The following is a 19,810-nucleotide window of genomic DNA, read 5'->3' as shown; positions in this document are numbered from 1 at the left end:
GCCCTCACCAATCATCAAATTTTGGAATTTCTCAAATCAGTAAAGAGATTGTCTGCCAGACAAGCTTGATGGGATCTCTTTCAGAACCGTTTTGATTTTTTCATTTCTTCTAGACCTGGATCAAAGAAATGGAAAGCCGATGCCCTTTCTAAAGCCTATGTTGAGAATCCTCAACAGGTAGAGTCTGTTCTAACAGTAATTCCTGATTTGAAATTTGTGGGGATTATTTTTACTAGAGAGTTATTAGCAGGTATCAGGAATGATTATGACTCTAAATTAGCAGGCCATAAAGGAGTCCAAGAACTGTTAGGTCATTGATTCTGGTGGCCCAATATACAGAGGATATAGCAAAATATGTATCATCTTGTACAACATCTTCCAGATTTATGACTCCTAGTACTTCTCCTTTTGGACTCTTACAGTCTTTGCCAATACCAGAGGAAACAGCTGACTTACTTATAATGGAAGTATTCCATCTGCATAGAGTTCCTAATACTAAGCTGTCAGATCTAGGGGTTTAATTTTATCTGCACTCAAATGGCCAAATGGAGTGAACTAACCAGACACTTGAGCAATATTTTAGATGTTATATTTGTCACCTACAAGATGGTTGATTTGATGTCCTCCCCATGGCTGAATAACAATTGACCACATTCATCAACTAGTATTTAGCCCTTTCTATGCTAATCTAGGATATCATCCAAATGTAATCTCCAATGTACCTTGTGGCTCTCCAATTCCTGCTGCTGAAGATGGACTGACTCTAACACAAAGCAATCTCAAATTATTGAAAATTGCTCCAAAAATATATACATGTGATACTGACTGATCATAAAGAACTGCTCCAACTCCAACTCAGTGATGAGGTATGATTGTCAAGTCAACATTTAAGGATGAAGGTACCATCTCCTAAGTTGGGTAGCAAGTTTATTGCACAAATTAGTTCAGAGGCTTTTATATTGAATCTTCCAGATTCCATAAAGCTACATCTTGTTTTTCATGTATAATTACTAAATCATTCAGTTCATAATCCATTTCCTGGTTCGTTTGCCCCCTCTCATGACCCCCAATCTAAGTTGATGGTCACGAGGAATTCATAGTTAAGAAGATCCTGGACTCTCATATTTTCAAAATTGAATACAAAATCTTCTTTATCTGCAGGGGCATCCCAAAGATGACTCTTGGCAATCTGCTAAGGATGTTCATGCCCTTCTTTTGGTAAAAAAAAAAAAATCATCAACTGAATCCTAAGTAGCCTTGTCCTAAGCTGTCCTGAGGACATCATTGAGAAGGGGGCATTCTGTTAGGAACCTGCCCATAGCATAGCCCTTATCCAAGATGGCCAGGACTGTTTACACCTTGGATCTCATTTCCTGTTTGGACCTATAAAATACACTTTATACACTTTATGACTGAAGCCTTTGCTTGTGTATTGTGTTTGAATATTAACTAGATGCTTTCACTGAACTTTGATTACCTTGATTATGATTTCACTTGTTTGATACTTTCACATGTCCTTTCTCTGCCTTGTGATTATAGAAATATAGAATTTGATGGCAGATAAGAAGCACTTGGCCCACCTGATTTGCCCTTTTTAACCTATGGTAACCTCAAACCCTATTTGATCCTCAGTTATTTGTAAGGACATCATTATGTCTTACCAAACCATGTTTTACTTGCTCTACTGTATTAGCTTCTACCACCTTTGCTGTCAAGCTATTCTACTTATCCACTACCTTATCTGTGAAGTAATTTTCCCTCAAATTTCCTCTGAACCTACTTCCCTCCGTGTTTTAATACTTCATTATCTTTGAAGAATGTATCCCTCCTGCACATTGTTAAAACCCTTGATATATTTGAAAGTTTCTATAATATCCCCCTTTCCCTTCTCTGCTCCAAACTATACATATTAAGATCTCTTAGACTTTCCAGGAAGGTTTGTGCTGTAGACCATGCACTATTTTAGTTATCCTTCTTTGTACATTCTCTAATGTATTTATATCCTTGTGGAGATATGGCCTCCAGAACTGAACACAGTATTCTAGATGAGGCCGTGCCAGTGACCTATACAGTGGAATAATACTTCTTTCTCTCTGCTACTAATTCCTCTCCCTATGCAGCCAAGCATCTAACTTGTATTTCTCATTGCTTTTTTACATGAGAAAGGCAAATCAGATGCTTGGTATGGCCTCATCTAGAATACTGTGTTCAGTTCTGGACTTTATCTGTTAGATGCTTTAGATTTGGCTTATAAAATAAATCCTGTTTACTTTTGAACGACCCGGCTATTGGACTTCCATCTGCGATACCAGTAGTGTACCAGTTATACATCATGTATAACTGGTAGTAATAAAAGGTCATTCTAGAAAAGAAGATACACCAAGGTGGGCCTCACCCAGAAGTGAAATGATTTTAGAAAGATAATGGCCCTATTTCACTCTCAGTTTTATACAGCATGTGTGGCATGCAGAGGGATAGCAGTGGCAGTAATAAAAGGTAATTATAGAAAGGATAATACACCGACCTACACATGAAGTCATGAACTAGAGAGAGGGGGGGATATGTTACTTTACTCACATGCCTGGTAGACAGGACAATATTATCATATATTGCTGTTAATTCATACAGCTCCGACCTAAATACTCAAGAGAACCGTGAATACTGTTAATCTGCCAATCAGGGAGAGCAGTCTCCGTTATATCACTATTCAGACCAGTTCTTTTGGGGAATTGAGTGTAAGCTTCTGAGAGAGTATATTATGAGTCTGAGGAAGACAATTGTTGAATACCATACATATAAAGCACCGTTTTAAGATCACTATATTTCAGTATACTGATTATGTATTACCCTGGCAGCCTTCACTTTAAGTGTCAATGGACGGCGAATGTGTAACGGGGGTAGATAGGGAGTGATATATTTAAATTATCTCCCAGCCCAATGCCATCTGATTTCTGATAGTGACTATTAACCTATAGGGAGAATATCTCGCCCACCATCGACATATTCCTTTGGCACACACATAAGTTTTGATTAGATTGTGCCTATTACCTAGTCTTGAGCAGTACCGCGGCTGGACAATCTCTTGTCCATTTTATCAGTTATACATATTTGTCTTTCATGTTTTTTCATATACACTTTTCAATATTTCGCTACTAGATGGTTTCAATATAATTACCTAATAAAGTTGTATTTAACAGATATATTTTGATCTACTATTTCCTCTATTCCATTTGAGTGCCCCGCATAATCATTTCTTATCCTTTCTGTTGGATTCTTGCACTAGATTATTGTCAATGATTAGGGAGCACCCTTCTCACAGATATACAATATCTTCACAGCAATTAAAGAAAGATGTATATCTGATGGAAAGTATCATGGAAAGCTTGGTGCGGTGTTCTTTTTCAGTTTTAATTAAAAAAAAAAATGCCAACATTCCATTCTACACACGCAGTGGCAAAGAAAGAATGAGGCCTTCGCCTTTCTCTTTTAGTGGCAGATCAAAAAATGTTACTGAGCCTTCTTCTTGTACGGTCACTTGTGACCAAGCAAGACCAAGTAATTTGGAGTCCAAAAGTGGTGCACAACTACTGTTACGTGTGAAAGCCGAGCTGCAAGATAACAGTAAGGCATTAGAGGAAAATATATGCTCAGAATGAGAAATGACACCATTCCCTGTGGAGAGTCCATCCACCAGTGGTATGTGTAATCGTGAGCATTCTGATAGCATACCCATAAAGAAGAGCCCTTTCAGCCTTTCTGCTGATGTGTGCCTGAACAGTCCGAGTGTAGCCGGTGATACACCAATTGAGGATGCCACTTTGGAATTGGAAGAGGATATAAGAGACTTGTGTAGGCGACGAGGGCGCTAATTAGGATGTTGATGAGGATGAGGTTGTTTGTGTAAGTCCTGCACCAGTGGCAGTAGTTCTGGCATGTGACAAGAAAAAGGCCATTGTCATGCCTGGGCATAAAACAAAAAAATCCACTTCTTACGTGTGGAATTATTTCTACCCAAATTCTGACAACAGTTGTATAGCCATTTGTAGTGTATGTCAAGCCACAGGCAGTCGAGGGAGGGACCTTAACCATCTTGGAACCTCATCCATGTTACGCCATTTGACGAGAGTTCATGGCAAGGTGTTGGGAAAAGCTGAAAGTTCTTCCAAAAAAATTACAAGCACTCCATCATCAGCTAGGACCCTCCGGTCACCGACATCCCGACAGCTACAAAATACACCCACAACACCATCCTCATCAATATCCTCAGTAGCGCTCGGAGTTAGCCCTGCATCCCACTTAGTAAGGCTGGATGACTCCTGCATTATAATTGATTCATCTGAAGAAAGCGTTAGTCCCACTGCTGCTGCGGTTGCTGCTGCTGGGAGTGAATCTTCATCCCATAAGAAAGCCAAGAAAAAGAGCAGTCCTACATTACAACAATTAACTGTGAAACAATCATTTGCGAGGGGAAGCAAATATGACAGCAGTGACCCAGATGCCAAGCGAATCACAGACACCATGGCTGCCATGTAAGTGTTAGATCTGCGCCCAATATCCACAATAAACGCAACTGTTTTTTCACAGTTAATTGAGGTTTTGTGTCCGCATTACAAAATTCCATCGCGACACCATTTTTCCCGTAAAGCTATTCCACAACTATACCAAAGAGTGTGTAAAAATTTAGTGATCGCGCTGAAAAATGCCATTATACCCACTGTACATTTAACCACAGATATGTGGACAAGTGGAAGTGGTCAAACCAAAGACTATATGACTGTGACAGCCCACTGGGTTGGTCATTCACCTTCACCAGCAGGAACAGCAGCAGCATGTACACCACTACGTAACATTTGTCACAGGCAGGCTACTCTTTGTATCACCGGCTTCACTAACAGACATACAGCTGATAATTTGTTACAAAATCTAAGAGATGTGATTGATACATGGCTTATACCACTTGGAGTCTCCCCAGGATATGTCATTTCTGATAACGCCAACAATATAGTGCGAGCATTACAGCTGGGTGAATTCCATACATTCCCTGTTTTGCTCACACCATAAACTTGGTGGTGCAGAGCTTCCTAAGAAATAACCGTGAGGTGCAGGAGATGCTTTCGGTGGCCCGTAAAATTTCAGGCCATTTCAGGCATTCTGCCACAGCATGTAGGAGATTGCAGCAGCTCCAAGAGCAGTTTAACTTGCCTGCCACCAACTTAAGCAAGAAGTGTTAACTAGGTGGAATTCCACCCTGTACATGCTTCAGAGGATGGAGGAACAGCGCAAAGCCATCCAAGCATATTGTACAAGCCATGACGTTGGGAAAGGAGGGGGGATGTATTTCACTCTTGCACAGTGGGGAATCCTTTCTGTGCTGTGCAAGGTGCTGAAACCATTTGAAGCTGTGACGTGTGAAGTGAGTGCAAACTCTGCTAGCTTGAGCCAAGTCATTCCCTTAATTCGACTATTCTAAAAGCAGCTTGAGAAACTGAAGGAGGAGATGAAAAAAAGCAATTCCGCAAAGTATGTTGGCCTTGTAGATCAAGTACTTAATTTGCTTCGCAATGATCCTCGAGTAATTAAAATATTGAATTCGGATCACTACGTTTTGGCCACTGTGCTTGATCCAAGGTTTAAGACCTACATTGATTCTTTGCTTCAAAATGACGAGATGTGAACCTTTGCAAGGAGCTATTGCTCAGCAAGTTGTCCGCTGAACTGGGCCTTGGCTTGACGACGTGTCCTCCTTCAGTTTCTCAAGCAGCTGCTGCTTGAAAAAAATTAAATTTCCAAAGCGATGCAGGAAAGACGCAAGAGACAGACCAGAACAGTTTAACATCTGGGCTGGTTTGAAAGATTTTTCAAAAAAATGTGTGACCTTGCCCATAACTGCATCCAATCCGAGTATTACCATGCAAAGAATGGTGGAGGATTATTTTTAAGAGGTAATTGATATGGAAATGTCAGACAGTCCCTTTCCTTACTGGGAAGAAAAGCAGGCCATTTGGAAACTGATGTACAAACTTGCTTTGCAATACCTAAGCTGCCCATCCTCCAGTGTGTACTCTGAAAGAGGGTTCAGCACAGCCGGAAACCTAGTCAGTGATCGACGTAGGAGGTTACTTCCGAAAAATGTGGAGAAGATGATGTTCATAAAATTTAACTACAGGAAGGCCTTTACCATCAAAGACATCCAAGCACTGACAGTTCTCTAATGGCAGATTCAAGCGGAGATGAATTGATAGTCTGTGATGATGATGTACACACTGATGAGGGTGAGGATGATGCTGAAGATGATGACGATAACATCTTTTTAAAACTCTCTATATAAGTGTAGGGTGCAATCTACCCCCAAATAGGAAAGGGACTTGGGGCATTTCTTTATCACGAACACTCTTGAAAGGCTGCTGTTTTGTCAATTTCACAATAAGGGTAGGGTGTCATACAGAGACTGACACCAAACTGCCTTTGTCCATTTCTATTTATATTGTACAGTCTATGCCGGCTGAATTTTTTTTATTTAACTACAAGTGGAGGGTGTAATATACAGACAGATACCAAACTGCCTTTGTCCATTTCTATTTATATTGTCCAGTCTATGCAGGCTGCTATTTTTCTATTTCAGTACAAGTGGAGGGTGTAATATCCAGACAGATACCAAACTACCTTTGTGCATTTCTATTTTTATTGTACAGTCTATGCAGCCCGTCTTCTTTTCTATTTAACTACAAGTGGAGGAGGGGGGGGGCTGATACAGACAGTCATCAAACTACCTTTGTGCATTTCTATTTTTATTGTACAGTCTATACAGGCCGTCTTCTTTTCTATTTAACTACAAGTGGAGGGGGGGGGCTGATACAGACAGTCACCAAACTACCTTTGTGCATTTCTATTTTTATTGTACAGTCTATGCAGCCGGTCTTCTTTTCTATTTAACTACAAGTGGAGGGAGGCCTATACAGGCAGATACCAAACTGCCTTTGTCCATTTCTATTTTTATTGTACAGTCTATACAGGCCGTCTTCTTTTCTATTTAACTACAAGTGGAGGGGGGGGGCTGATACAGACAGTCACCAAACTACCTTTGTGCATTTCTATTTTTATTGTACAGTCTATGCAGCCGGTCTTCTTTTCTATTTAACTACAAGTGGAGGGGGACCTATACAGACAGATACCAAACTGCCTTTGTCTATTTCTATTTTTATTGTACAGTCTATACTGGCTGTCTTTTTTCTATTTAACTACAAGTGGAGGGGGTGATATACAGACAGTCACCAAACTCCCTTTGTCTATTTATATTTTAATCTAGGGGAATATTATACACCCAAACACAACATCTGCGTTGCCCATTTGTATTTATAAAATTGTCTTTGCAGGCTGCTTCTTTTTATATTTAACTATAAGTGTAGGGTGTAATATACACCCAAAAACGATGGCTGCATTGCCAATATGCATAGATGGAGAGGAAGACAATCAGGTTTGTGTGTAGAATTAAGGACGGCCTACAAGGGATTAAACAGTTTTTTTCATAATTTATTAGCTTTAGAATTACCTCACTTATCCAAGAAACAGGTGGAGCACTAAATTAGGTTATTTTAACCCGAAAAAAATAGATTTTTAAACAAAATTGCAAAACAAAACAAAACCAAAACCAAAACACGCAAGGGCGGTTTTGCCAAAACCAAAACCAAAACACGAAGGTAATCCAGATCCAAAACCAAAACCAAAACACGGGGGTCAGTGACCATCTCTACATTATACCCACATGATCTTTTTTACTACTAGATGTCACTACTAGTATTGGGATCCTCCTGATCTATAGACTGATCCATGATTGACAACAGGAGTAAAGCTGCTTGAAGTTGGAGCTGCCACCAAATCAGGGGAACACCCAATGGGGCTGTTACCTTGCAATTCAGACACTGCTTCACAATATCATTACATTGTAAACAACAACTGGTTCATTAAAGTTTATATTTATTTATTTTTGAGGGGGGTGGGGGGCAGTTGTGTTGTCAAACACAGAACAACTTTTTTGCCTGCTTACTAGTACAGATGTAATACTGCCTCTGACACAATTGACTTCAGATTCAAACACTTGGGGCCTGATTCATTAAGGCACGTATCTGCTGATTGATGATATTAACCCTTGTGCTGCCAGCCTAGTGCTGGTAATCGCAAAATATAGGGGGAAATAGCGCGGGGTCCCTGTTGGCACTATAGCAGGGGACCCCGCAACAGGTGGTCCGCCTGCCATAATGTCAAACAGCCCCAGGCTGTTCAGCACAGGGCTAAAATCCCCATGGAGTGGGGTCAGCAAAATAAATGTGTGGGAAGCACTAGGACTCTCCCCACACCCCAGGACGGTTGGTGTGGGGCAAAGAAGTGTAAAAAAAAAGAAAAAGAATGTATAAAACACAATTTTACTTTGGGGAACTTCAAGTCCCAGCCAGCCCGTTCTTCCAGTAACAGTCTGGGTGTGCTGGTGCTTGTAGAACTACAAGCACCAGCATACCTGTGCTAACCAGGGCATGTAAAACCACAAATGCCAGCATGCCCTGACAACCAGCACCCGCTGAACCATGTAGTCCCACAAACCAAAAAAAGTGTAAATAAATCAGACACATCGTTTAAACTAGAGATGGGCGGGCTCAGTTCCCCGAACTTTGGGTATCCGAGTACCGAGCCGCCCGTTCGGAATCCAAATCGAGGCCGAACGTCATTGTGACGTCGTCGGATCTCGGGGCTCGGTTCTTGCGATACTTGAAGATTATAAATACACGCCTCCACAGCAATCTATCGCCATTTGACAGAGGGAGAGAGCAGGGTGTAGTCACAGGCTGATTAGAGCAGGGACAAACAATACAATATTCTGAATCCAATTGTGCTAACAAAAATTGCTATAGAAGAGAGGAAGATAGAGGAGTTTTTTTTTTTTTTCAATATTTGGCACTCAAAGTGCTTTTTGGGTGTCCCACATTATTTTGCCTAAATATTTCTGGCTGTCAAAATTACTATATGTCAGCAGTATCTACCAAATAATTTTTAGTACTCCCCAGTGCTTTTGGGGTGTCCCCCATAATTGTGCATAAATATTTCTGGCTGTCAAAATTACTATCTGTCAGCAAAATCTTACCAAATAATTTTTAGCACTCCACAGTGCTTTTGGGATGTCCCCCACAATTGTGCATAAATATTTCTGGGTGTCAAAATTACTATCTGTCAGCAGTATCTTACAAAATAATTTTTAGCACTACAAGTGCTTTGGGCTCAAGATGCAGTCCACATATGATCAGAATGAGCAACCAGGTTCTGTCACCAGTCCTGATGTTAGTGTTCCCAGTACGTCATCTGGGCAAGGCGATGTCAAACTACACAGTGTTTCGAAATCAGTCCAAAAAACCCAAACAATTTTTTTTTTTTACTGTGTTGAAGCGAAAAAGAAGTGTTACCGAGCAAGAGTTAAGTGCCGATAAAAAAAATTGCCAACATGCCATTCTACACACGCAGTGGCAAAGAGAGAATGAGGCCTTCACCTTTGGCTATTAGTGGCAGATCCCAAAAAGTTACCGAGCTTACAATTCATCATCATCATCATCATCATTTATTTATATAGCGCCAACATATTCCGTAGCGCTTTACAATTGGTGCACAACTACTGTTACGCGTCAAAGCCGAGCTGCAAGATAACAGTAAGGCATTAGAGCGGCGGTTCCCAAACTGTGCGCCGCGGCTCCCAGGGGTGCCGCGGGCCAGACATAGAAAAAAAAAAAAGAACACAGAAACTTACCAATCCGCCGGGCGCCGGGACCCAGCAGCCTCCTCTCTCCCGCAGCAGCTGTCACTGAATATCGACGTCAGTGACAGCTGTGGGAGAGAGCAGGCTGCTGGGTCCCGGCGCCCGGCGGATTGGTAAGTTTCTGTGTTCTTTTTTTTTTTTTCTATGGCTGGCGTGTGGCAGAGGAGTGACAGGCATCGTGGCAGCGGAGGGTCACAGCGCTGCAGAGTGAGAGAAAGTGACAGCGGAGCAGAGTGAGGGTCACAGCGGGGCAGAGTGAGAGAGAGTGACAGCAGGGCAGAGTGAGGGTCACAGCGGGGCAGAGTGAGGGTCACAGCGGGGCAGAGTGAGAGAGAGTGACAGCGGATCAGAGTGAGGGTCACAGCGGGGCAGAGTGAGGGTCACAGCGGGGCAGAGTGAGAGAGAGTGACAGCGGATCAGAGTGAGGGTCACAGCGGGGCAGAGTGAGGGTCACAGCGGGGCAGAGTGAGAGAGAGTGACAGCGGATCAGAGTGAGGGTCACAGCGGGGCAGAGGAGGGTCACAGCGGGGCAGTGGAGGGAGACACAGCGTGAGAGGGGCAGTGGAGGGGGACACAGCGTGAGAGGGGCAGTGGAGGGGGACACAGCGTGAAAGGGGCAGAGGAGGGACATAGCGTGAGAGGGGCAGTGGAGGGGGACACAGCGTGAGAGGGGCAGTGGTGGGGGACACAGCGTGAGAGAGGCAGTGGAGGGGGACACAGCGTGAGAGGGGCAGTGGAGGGGGACACAGCGTGAGAGGGACAGAGGAGGGGTATAGCGTGAGAGGGCAGTGGAGGGGGACACAGCGTGAGAGGGGGCAGAGGAGGGGGGGCAGCGTGAGAGAGGGCAGAGGAGGGGGGACAGCGTGAGAGAGGGCAGAGGAGGGGACAGCATGACAGAGAGCAGAGGAGGGGGGACAGCGTGATAGAGGGCAGAGGGGGCAGTGTGAGAGAGGGCAGTGTGTCTGGATGCAGAGGGGGCAGTGTGTCTGGATGCAGAGGGGGCATTTTTGCATACAACTAAATAAGTATTTCTGTCCTGACCTAAATACTTATTACAATTTTTTGACCCAACTACTTATAAAACAGGACTGCTCAATAATTATTTTGGAGGGGTGCCTTGAAAAAATTTGGAGACGCTAAGGGTGCTACGAACTGCAAAAGTTTGGGAACCACTGCATTAGAGGATAATGTTTGCTCTGATTCACAAATGACACCAATCCCTGTGGAGAGTCCATCCAACAGTGGGATGTCTAATCGTGAGCATTCTGTTAGTGTACCCATAAAGAAGGGCCCTTTCAGCAGTTCTGCTGATGTGTACCTGAACAGCCCAAGTGTAGCCGGTGATACACAAATTGAGGATGCCACTTTGGAAATAGAAGAGGATAAAAGGGAGATTTGTGGAGGTGACGAGGGCGCTAATGAGGATGTTGATGATTATGATGCAGACAGATACCAAATTGCCTTTCTCAATTTCTATTTATATTCTAGATTATATAACGGCTGAATAGTTTTCTATTTTACTCCTAGTGGAGAGAGAGGATCTGATGCAGACAGATACCAAACTGCCTTTGTCCATTTCTTTGTATATTCGAATTTCTAGTTCTACAGACTATGCAGGCTGCTTTTTTTTCTATTTTACTACAAGTGGATGGGGGGGGGGGGGGTCTGATGCAGACAGATACCAAACTTCCTTTGTCCATTTCTTTGTATATTCGAATTTCTAGTTCCACAGTCTGTGCAGGCTGCTTTTTTTATATTCAACTACAAGTGGAGAGCGGGGGTGGCATAGATAGCCACCAAACTACCGTGGTCCATTTAATTTTACTTTCTAGTTCCACAGTCTGTGCAGGCTGCTTTTTTATATTCAACTACAAGTGGAGGGTGTAATATACACCCAAAGACAATGGCTACATTGCCAATAATCAAAGATGGAGGAGGTAGCCAACCAGGTTTGTCTGTATAATTTGCAGACAAGTGTTCGAATTAAGGACGGCCTACCAGGGATTAAACTGTTTTTTTCATAATTTATTAGCTTTAGAATTACCTCACTTATCTAAGAAATTGGTGGAGCACTAAATTAGGTTATTTTAGACCAAAAAAATGGTATTTTTTTCAAAAATAGCAAAACAAAACCAAACAAAACCAAAACCAAAACCAAAACACGCAATGGCGGTTTTGCAAAACCAAAACCCGAAGGTAATCCAGATCCAAAACCAAAACACGGGGGTCAGTGACCATATCTAGTTTAAACCACATATTTTTATAAAAAATAATAAAACCCCAAATAAATTTGCCATCTGATATCTTCACCTGTAATGGATCCAATCTTGTACACTTTTAATACATAATACTTGAGTCCATAAAAAAAAACAAATCATTCCCAGGTCCTAAAGGTGTTCAAAAAAAAAATTACATCCAAGGTCTGGTAGTTGTTTCCATAAAAAGAAACAAAACCAAAATATATTCCACAATGTAGTTGAAACAACTCTTTTTTTCTTTTTTCCTGAAGCCCAAATAATCCACAGGATCTGGCCAAATAAAAAATATATAAACAGGACAAAGTTAACTATGATCCACTATGGAGGATCAACCTCGCAGAATGAAATCTCAGTAGAGACTTAAAGAACTGATTGAGGAGCCAGGAACTGTAAAGAAGCAAGAAAGAGGCAAATGGAAAGATAGATATAGAAATATGATTGGACAAAGTCAACAAATATGGAAACACATATCCATCATGTTGTACTTCAGGAGGTATTAATACAGATTGCATCTTCTTGTACTTTCTTCCACTTGGGGAAGAGAGTCTTTCTCTATGGAGAGCAGGCAGGGTCAGGATAAGGGGGAGTGGAGAAAGGGGGGCCGCCCAGACCCAGTTTTACTATGATGATGGCGTCTCTGGATTCTCTGCAAAGAGAGATCTCGTATCCGTGTGTACTCAGGGACGAATTAACAATTGGCCTGATGGGGCTGCAGCCCCAGGCCTCTCCACAGAAAGAGGCCGAGGCCAACCAGGAGAGAATTTTTTTTTTGTGAGAGCACCTGGCGCCGGGAAGGGTTCTGGGTGATGAGCGGTGCGGGGTGGTGGACTGCTGGCAGTTGTTTAGGGTTAAGAGATAGTTTGTACTATGATCTTTTTTTCTTTGTTTCTTTATATGTAACACTGGAGGACAAAGAGGAAGTCATACACCTTTTTTAAGAAGAAAGCACGCATCATTTTAAAGTACAATATTTGTTTGCTTGTTTATATTGTAACAGAGGAGGAAAAAAAGAAAGTGACACACTTCTATTAAGAAGAAGGCACACATGACTTTAAAAGGGCATTGTGTTAATACATGCCTACAGCCACACCACCCTGACCAAGCCACTCTTGTCTGATCTTGGAAGTTAAGAGGGATTGGGCTGAGTTTGTTCTAGGATGGGAGACCACCTGGGAATACCAAGTTCTGTAGTGTGATGATTATGTATTATTGTTTTTTTCCCCTTAATATTCAGGTATGACAATGTATATTGTATGTAACCTTGTAATGTAATCTCAATGTGTGCTTTGCTAAATAACATGAGTCTGAACCTATGCAAGTGTCAATAATCTTTTGAAATTAGCCAGACCTAGGGACAGATAAGCATCTCTGAGGAGTTTTTTTGTATGCAGAGGATGTGGACCTGACCTGCCAAGCAGAGGTGAGAATTTGGGCCCTGTGAACATTCCAGATTTCAGGACATCCCTAACTCACTTCGAAGCCCTGTGACATTCTGGAGATCAATCTGTCCTGATTGACAGCTAACCTCCAAAGGTGGGGGTGAGAGCTATGTGGAAAAGGTTTAACATTTTCTGTCTTAGACAATAACGTGTGCATTTTCTAAGAGGGGACCTGTCAACAGTGAAGTGTGCCATCCTTCTCTTACCCCTCACACACCACATCTTTACTAGTAAGTGAGTGATTCTGGTTTTATTTCCTGTTTTATTTCTGAGACTTATTGTGCAACCTATCTTGTATGTCTTGTTATTAACTGTTTTATAATTCAGCCTTGGAAATATTTTTTGGATTAAATAAATTTAATCTAGCATATTCTCTGTGATTCTTTGTGAATTTACGAAGCCAAGTAAGGCTCATGCTACATGTGTATGTGATTTAAGTGTGAAACATTAATAAGTGGTTTTGGTGAACGCAAGGACGCCATATTAAATCCTTTGTGGTGGCAGAAAAAGTTGTATTCATTGGTAAGTGCCTAAGGTGACTCCAGTCATGACCAACTGTTCAGATTGCTGTATCTGAGACAGGCTGGGTTGTTTGTGACATGTAGACTAAAGTATAATGAATGAAATTCTATTCTTATTGTATAATGTACCAATAGTGCACAATACACTTTATTTGTTTTTTGGATATTTTGTTTTGTTGCCTACTAACACATTCTTCCAATATTCCTTTCATAGAAACATATTTTACTTTATTTAGTAAGTTTAACTATTATGAAACATGTTGATACAATCATATTTGATCAGTCTGCCAGAGCAGCATATGAGCACCTCACGCACTATTGCATCTTTCCCTGACTTCATGAGCTGCAAACTACCAGTCAAATCTCTCTCTTATAATGTATAAAAATGTGTACTGTGTGTTTCAAAAAATGCATTAAAAATAATCCTTATAAAAAATGGCTGTCCAGTGTGATCACCACAAAGGTGAAATGCTTCAAGCATCTGCAAGAAAACACTTCATTTGTAACAATTGTGTATGAGCCCTAAATGTGCCCAGTGATTGGTGGCGGTTTGAATTAATAGCAGTGTAGGGAGGGTTTGCGGACAATGGCATAAGTGAAGGAGAGAGCTATTCCAAGAGTTTGCTGGTGATATAGTAAGGAGGCAGGTTAATGATATTGTCAGTGCAATGGGGGATGGCCATATGTTCAACAAAGTGATCTGAGAATGGTACCAGTGTAAGGTACAAGGCAAGCAATGGAATCAATGCAAGAACCACTAAAGTATCACCAGAGCTGAAGTAAGGCTCTTGGGGAGGGGGATTATTATTTTATATACATATTATACAAATATACTGGCAATGCTGTGAGCACTACTGTTAGGTCTACTCAGCTCTGAATTCACAAGCAGTACAATGTGAAGTGGAACACACCTCCCAACTGTACTTGCAGTCGGGACAAATCCTGACTAGACAAGACAGTTACCCAAATTCGGGACTGCCACACCAGATTCAGGACAGGTTTCTATATGCAGCCTCCTCCTCCTCATAGTTTTCTATAGGCAGCCCAACCTCCCTATAATTTTAAATATGCAGCCTCCCCCTCCCTATGGTTTGCTATATACATCCTACCCCTCACTATTGTTTTCTATAGGCAGCCCACCTCCCTATAGTTTTCTGTATACAGCCCCCATCCCTATAGTGTTCTATATGCAGCCCTCCTTCCTATAGGTTTATATATGCAGCCCCCCTCCCTATAGGTCTCTATATGCAGCCCCCCTCCATATAGTTTTCTCTGTGCAGCTCCCCTTCCCTATAGTTTTCTATATGCAGCCTCCCGCCTCCCTATAGTTTTCTCTGTGCAGCCCCCTTCCTATAGTTTTCTATATGTAGCCTCCTCCCCTCCCTATCGTGTTCTCTATGCAGCCCCCTCACTTACCTTTAGTTGCAATAGCCATTCTTCTGCATTGCTCCTGAGATCAGTCAGGAAGTGAGGCCATTCAGCAACAGGCAGCCTCATGATTGGCTGCCTGTTGCTTTCAACTGACCACCAATGCCTTTGATCTTTGAACCTCCCCCCACCCACGGCCCCTCCGTGCCGAGCCCCCTACCTTCCCTGTGCGCCTCCAGCCCCCCGCACAGGAACACAGGGCAGAAAAAATAAAAAAAGAGATACACAATGCGGCCTCGTTAGGCCACCAGCCTTCTGGTAAGGCCTAAGCCTAATCTGCCCCTGCCAGCAGCTGATAATCATGTTCTCACACAAGCTTTCCCTCTGTATTGTGTGGTGGTCACAAGGTTGCCCTCTGTATTGTAAGGTGGTCACAAGGTTGCCTTCTGTATTGTGTGACGGTGACAAAGTTGCCCTCTGTATTGTGTAGTGGTCACAAGGTTGCCATCTGTATTGTGTGAAGGTGACAAGTTTGCCCTCTGTATTGTGTGGTGGTGACAAAGGTGCTATGTATTTGGCGGTCACAAAGGTTCTGTGTATTGTGTGGCGGTCACAAGGTTGCTATGTATTGTGTGAAGGTCACAAGGGTGCTTTGGGGTCTTCTGCTGTTGTAGCACATCCACTTCAAGGTTGGATGTGCTGTGCATTCAGAGATGCTCTTCTACATACCACCCTTGGCTAATTGAGTTACTGTCACCTTCTTGTCAACTTGAACCCACAAAACTGCCGCTCTAGAGACTGTGTATAAAATTTTCAAGACATCAGCAGTTTCTGAGGTACAGAAACAACCTGTATGGCACCAACAATAGTCCCACAGTAAAAATCACTTAGATCACATTTTGTCTCCACTCTGATGTTTGGTCTGAACTACAATTGTAATTTTTGACCATGTCTGCCAATGGAGGGCTGTCAAATTTTAGCCCAGGGGGCAAGACTCGACTCAGCAGCCTATTAGGAACATTTTAAAGGAAAAAAAATGTAGGTGGCCCAGTGACCCAGCACAAGATAGCCCACTATGGGTGGGAGCGGCCTGGGGAGTAGATGCCCCCCTAACCCAGCCACCCCCTGATGTCTGCATGCTTTTATGCATTGAGTTTCTGTCACATGATTTGATGATTATATATTTGCATTAACTGGACAGTGAATGTTTATATATTAGGATCAATATAGATACATACAATAGACAGTGTATTTATATATATTTATACATAGATTTTAGTTTTATATATTTTGTTATTTTTCTTAAGTTTTCAGCACCCTGTTCAATGTCAAATACCTGAAAATTTGCATTTTTCATGTTTGTTTCTGTTAAAGAACTTTATAAATAAAAATAATCAACCATTGTTTATATTTGTCTTCAATGGTCAATAAAATAACATACTTTTACCTCTCAACTGTCCTGATTCCATCAGAATTATCCTGATTTTAGGGGACTGTCCTGATTAGCCAGAAGCTTGTCCTGGCATGAGGGACAGCCAGAGCTGGATTAACAATAGGGCTAAAGGGGCTACAGCCCAGGGGCCTCGGGCAGCTGGGGGGCCTGCCGGCATTTATTGAGTCGGGGGCGTCCCCGCCCCTGACTGTCACCTGTTCAAGGAGAATGGCAGGCAGCTAACAGCAAATGTTATGCTGTTAGCTGCCTGCTGTCACTGTAGGACTTACGCGGCACGCAGTAATCTCCTTACTGAGGAGATCTTGTGAGAGTGAGACTATGACAGTCTCACTCTCACGATATCTCCTAAGTAAGGAGATTACTGCACGCTGCGTAAGTGCTACATGGAGTGGAACAACGGAAGGAGGTAAGCTCACGGAGGGGCGCCTCACAGTACCCTTAGCCCGGGGGCCTGCCTTCCCTTAATCCAGCCCTGGGGACAGCTGGGACGTATTTACACTCATCACTTTGCATATATGCTGTATGAACCAGTTAGTGGTGCACTCTTTAAGGGAAAATGGGAGGAAGATGTAGATGGTTGGAGGGAAGTGCAAGCTTTGCCCTCCATGGTGCTGGCCACTGTTGAAGTCAAATAATTGAAGTAAGCTGAATTGATTAATATTGTTTTACCGTGCGATTGTGATTAGTACGCCAAGTGTAATGACGCAATTGCACGGATTAACACACACATTCATACTTACACTTGTAAATAGTACACATTTATTAAGGTTCCAATCAATCAATGGTACCACAATGTGTGTACGTAAAGTTTGAATGGGAAGCACCATCCGTATTTATATTCATGTTGTCTTATATATGTGATGACTTCTTGAACGTCTCTCCTCTTCTGAATAATTGGTTGTGCAAAGTCGGTGAAGGTTTGAATTTCATTGTCATTGAAGGGGGCAAAGTGAAGGTTCCCTGTGGCTTGCATGATTTTGCCTTGATGTGTTAGAAGGGCATCTGTAAGATAACATTTCAAGGGGCCTGTTCAGGGGCAACTCTAGCTTTGAGGACACTATGGGCCCTGTCAATTAGTAAATCAGCTTCAGATGTATCCGGTAAGGCTTGGACGTCAACTGATTCAGGGACATTTTTAATGCAAGTGTAATTTCACCTGGCCCTATTTTCTATGTCTCTATGTCTTTACATGTTTCTGCCATTTTAGCATGGTGACGAGATCTCCTTATTAGCTACGGCCAGTGAATGACAATTTACATCGTACTTATTTTCGACTTTCTCTGAGATATCTTGTCACCAATTTCTTATTACTTGACAGAGCTCACTCTGAAATGTTGATTTAATATCTTGGAGCAAAGTTATCAGGCATTGAATACTGGGGGGAACCTCTTCTTCTGATTGAGGTTCTGGTCTGGGCGAGGGGCTAGAACCTTGTATAAGCACCTGGGTAGATTGATATTATTTTTCACATTCCTTAAAGTAAGTTTGGATCCACAGTGGTGGACTGTTTCCCTTTGTAGGACAAATTGATTGGGGTTCAGATTAGAGCTTAAAAATAGCAAATCAAAAGATGTTATCGCCACTTCAGTGGGGAGTACTCCATGGAGATTTTTCATTAGATTTAATACATTTGAATGGAGTGATGTGAATATTCAGTTTTAGTTGCTTAGTAAGATGCAAAATGTTGCAGATTATTCTGTGTCTAGATGTTAGGAGCCACCTCCAATGGTATGTAACAGGGAACAGAGTTTTACACGAAAAAGGATTAGAGCTGGAACCTCCTTTGAAACTGTTCAGCCAAAGGATGCACTTGTACTATTCTTACTATAGGCTGTAATTGACAATAGATGTGTGCCTACTTCTGTGCACTAGTGTTGTAGAAATGAATGCAAGGGTGCTCACCCCACTTACTGGCCTGAGGATCACAGTGGCCTTCAGACAAAGTATAGTAGTTTGACATGATCTATGCACACAGGTCCATCTTTAAGTGTGCACTTGGAGTGCAGTGGGATGTGAGTCTCTGGGCCCCTAATAGTTGAGGTGAAGGGTTCTCTGACTGCTGTAGGGTTATGCCTCAGATAGCAGGAGACATCCAGGGATGTATGTATTGTACTCTTAGTGCTGTATATAATTAAGGCTTCTGGCACTGAAGGAATCAGTCTGAGATGGAGTCAGAACAGAACAGAGATCTCAGCTTTCAGGAAGCCTCGATATGACTGCACCTCCAGGTGAAGGAGGAAGTATAAGAATATCACATTATTCAAGTGCTCTTTGTTTGAATCACAGGCTAGTGTGGTAGTATAAAGGAGTAGTACACTTAATCAACCTACGGGAGCACACTGTGATACAAAAGATACTAGAGATATGGATGAGATGGAGAAACTAGCACTAATAGTAAGTATACATTAAGGACCGTCAATAGCAAAAAGTAATATTACAACTGTAATAACAATGAGGCACCCTTTTCCCAGGCTCCTCTGGGAATTGGTGCATATAAATGGCATGGGTGTGAGATTTCCTTTCACCTTCCATATTCAGAACCCAAATCTTGACATGTGACTTCTCTTCTGGGGAGTGTCAGGGACCACGAACACCAAGGGGAGACTTAGGGGCAGTGCTGACACCAGAAACTGTGGGCCCAGCACTAATTAATCTGGCCGGACCCCCTCCCTCATCACAATAAATGCCTGACTTCCTCTGCACAGTGCATGCCCACCTTCCTGATCACAGTACATGCATCCGCTCACCCTCCCTCATCACAGTAAATGTTCTGCCCCTCCCCTCCCAGTATATGTTCTGTTTCATCCCCATTAAAGTAAATGCTCCGCTCAACTCATCACAATAAATGCTCCGCTTTCCTCCTCGCCTATCACAATAAATGATCCACTCCCCCTTCCCTATGAGAACAAAAATGCTCCGCTCCCCCTACCCTCACAATAAATGCTCTGCTCCCCCCTATCAGAATAAATGCGCCA

This window comes from Mixophyes fleayi, chromosome 9 (assembly GCF_038048845.1).
Source record: "Mixophyes fleayi isolate aMixFle1 chromosome 9, aMixFle1.hap1, whole genome shotgun sequence".
NCBI classification, from domain to species: Eukaryota; Metazoa; Chordata; class Amphibia; order Anura; family Limnodynastidae; genus Mixophyes; species Mixophyes fleayi.
This window is presented reverse-complemented; position numbering follows the sequence as displayed.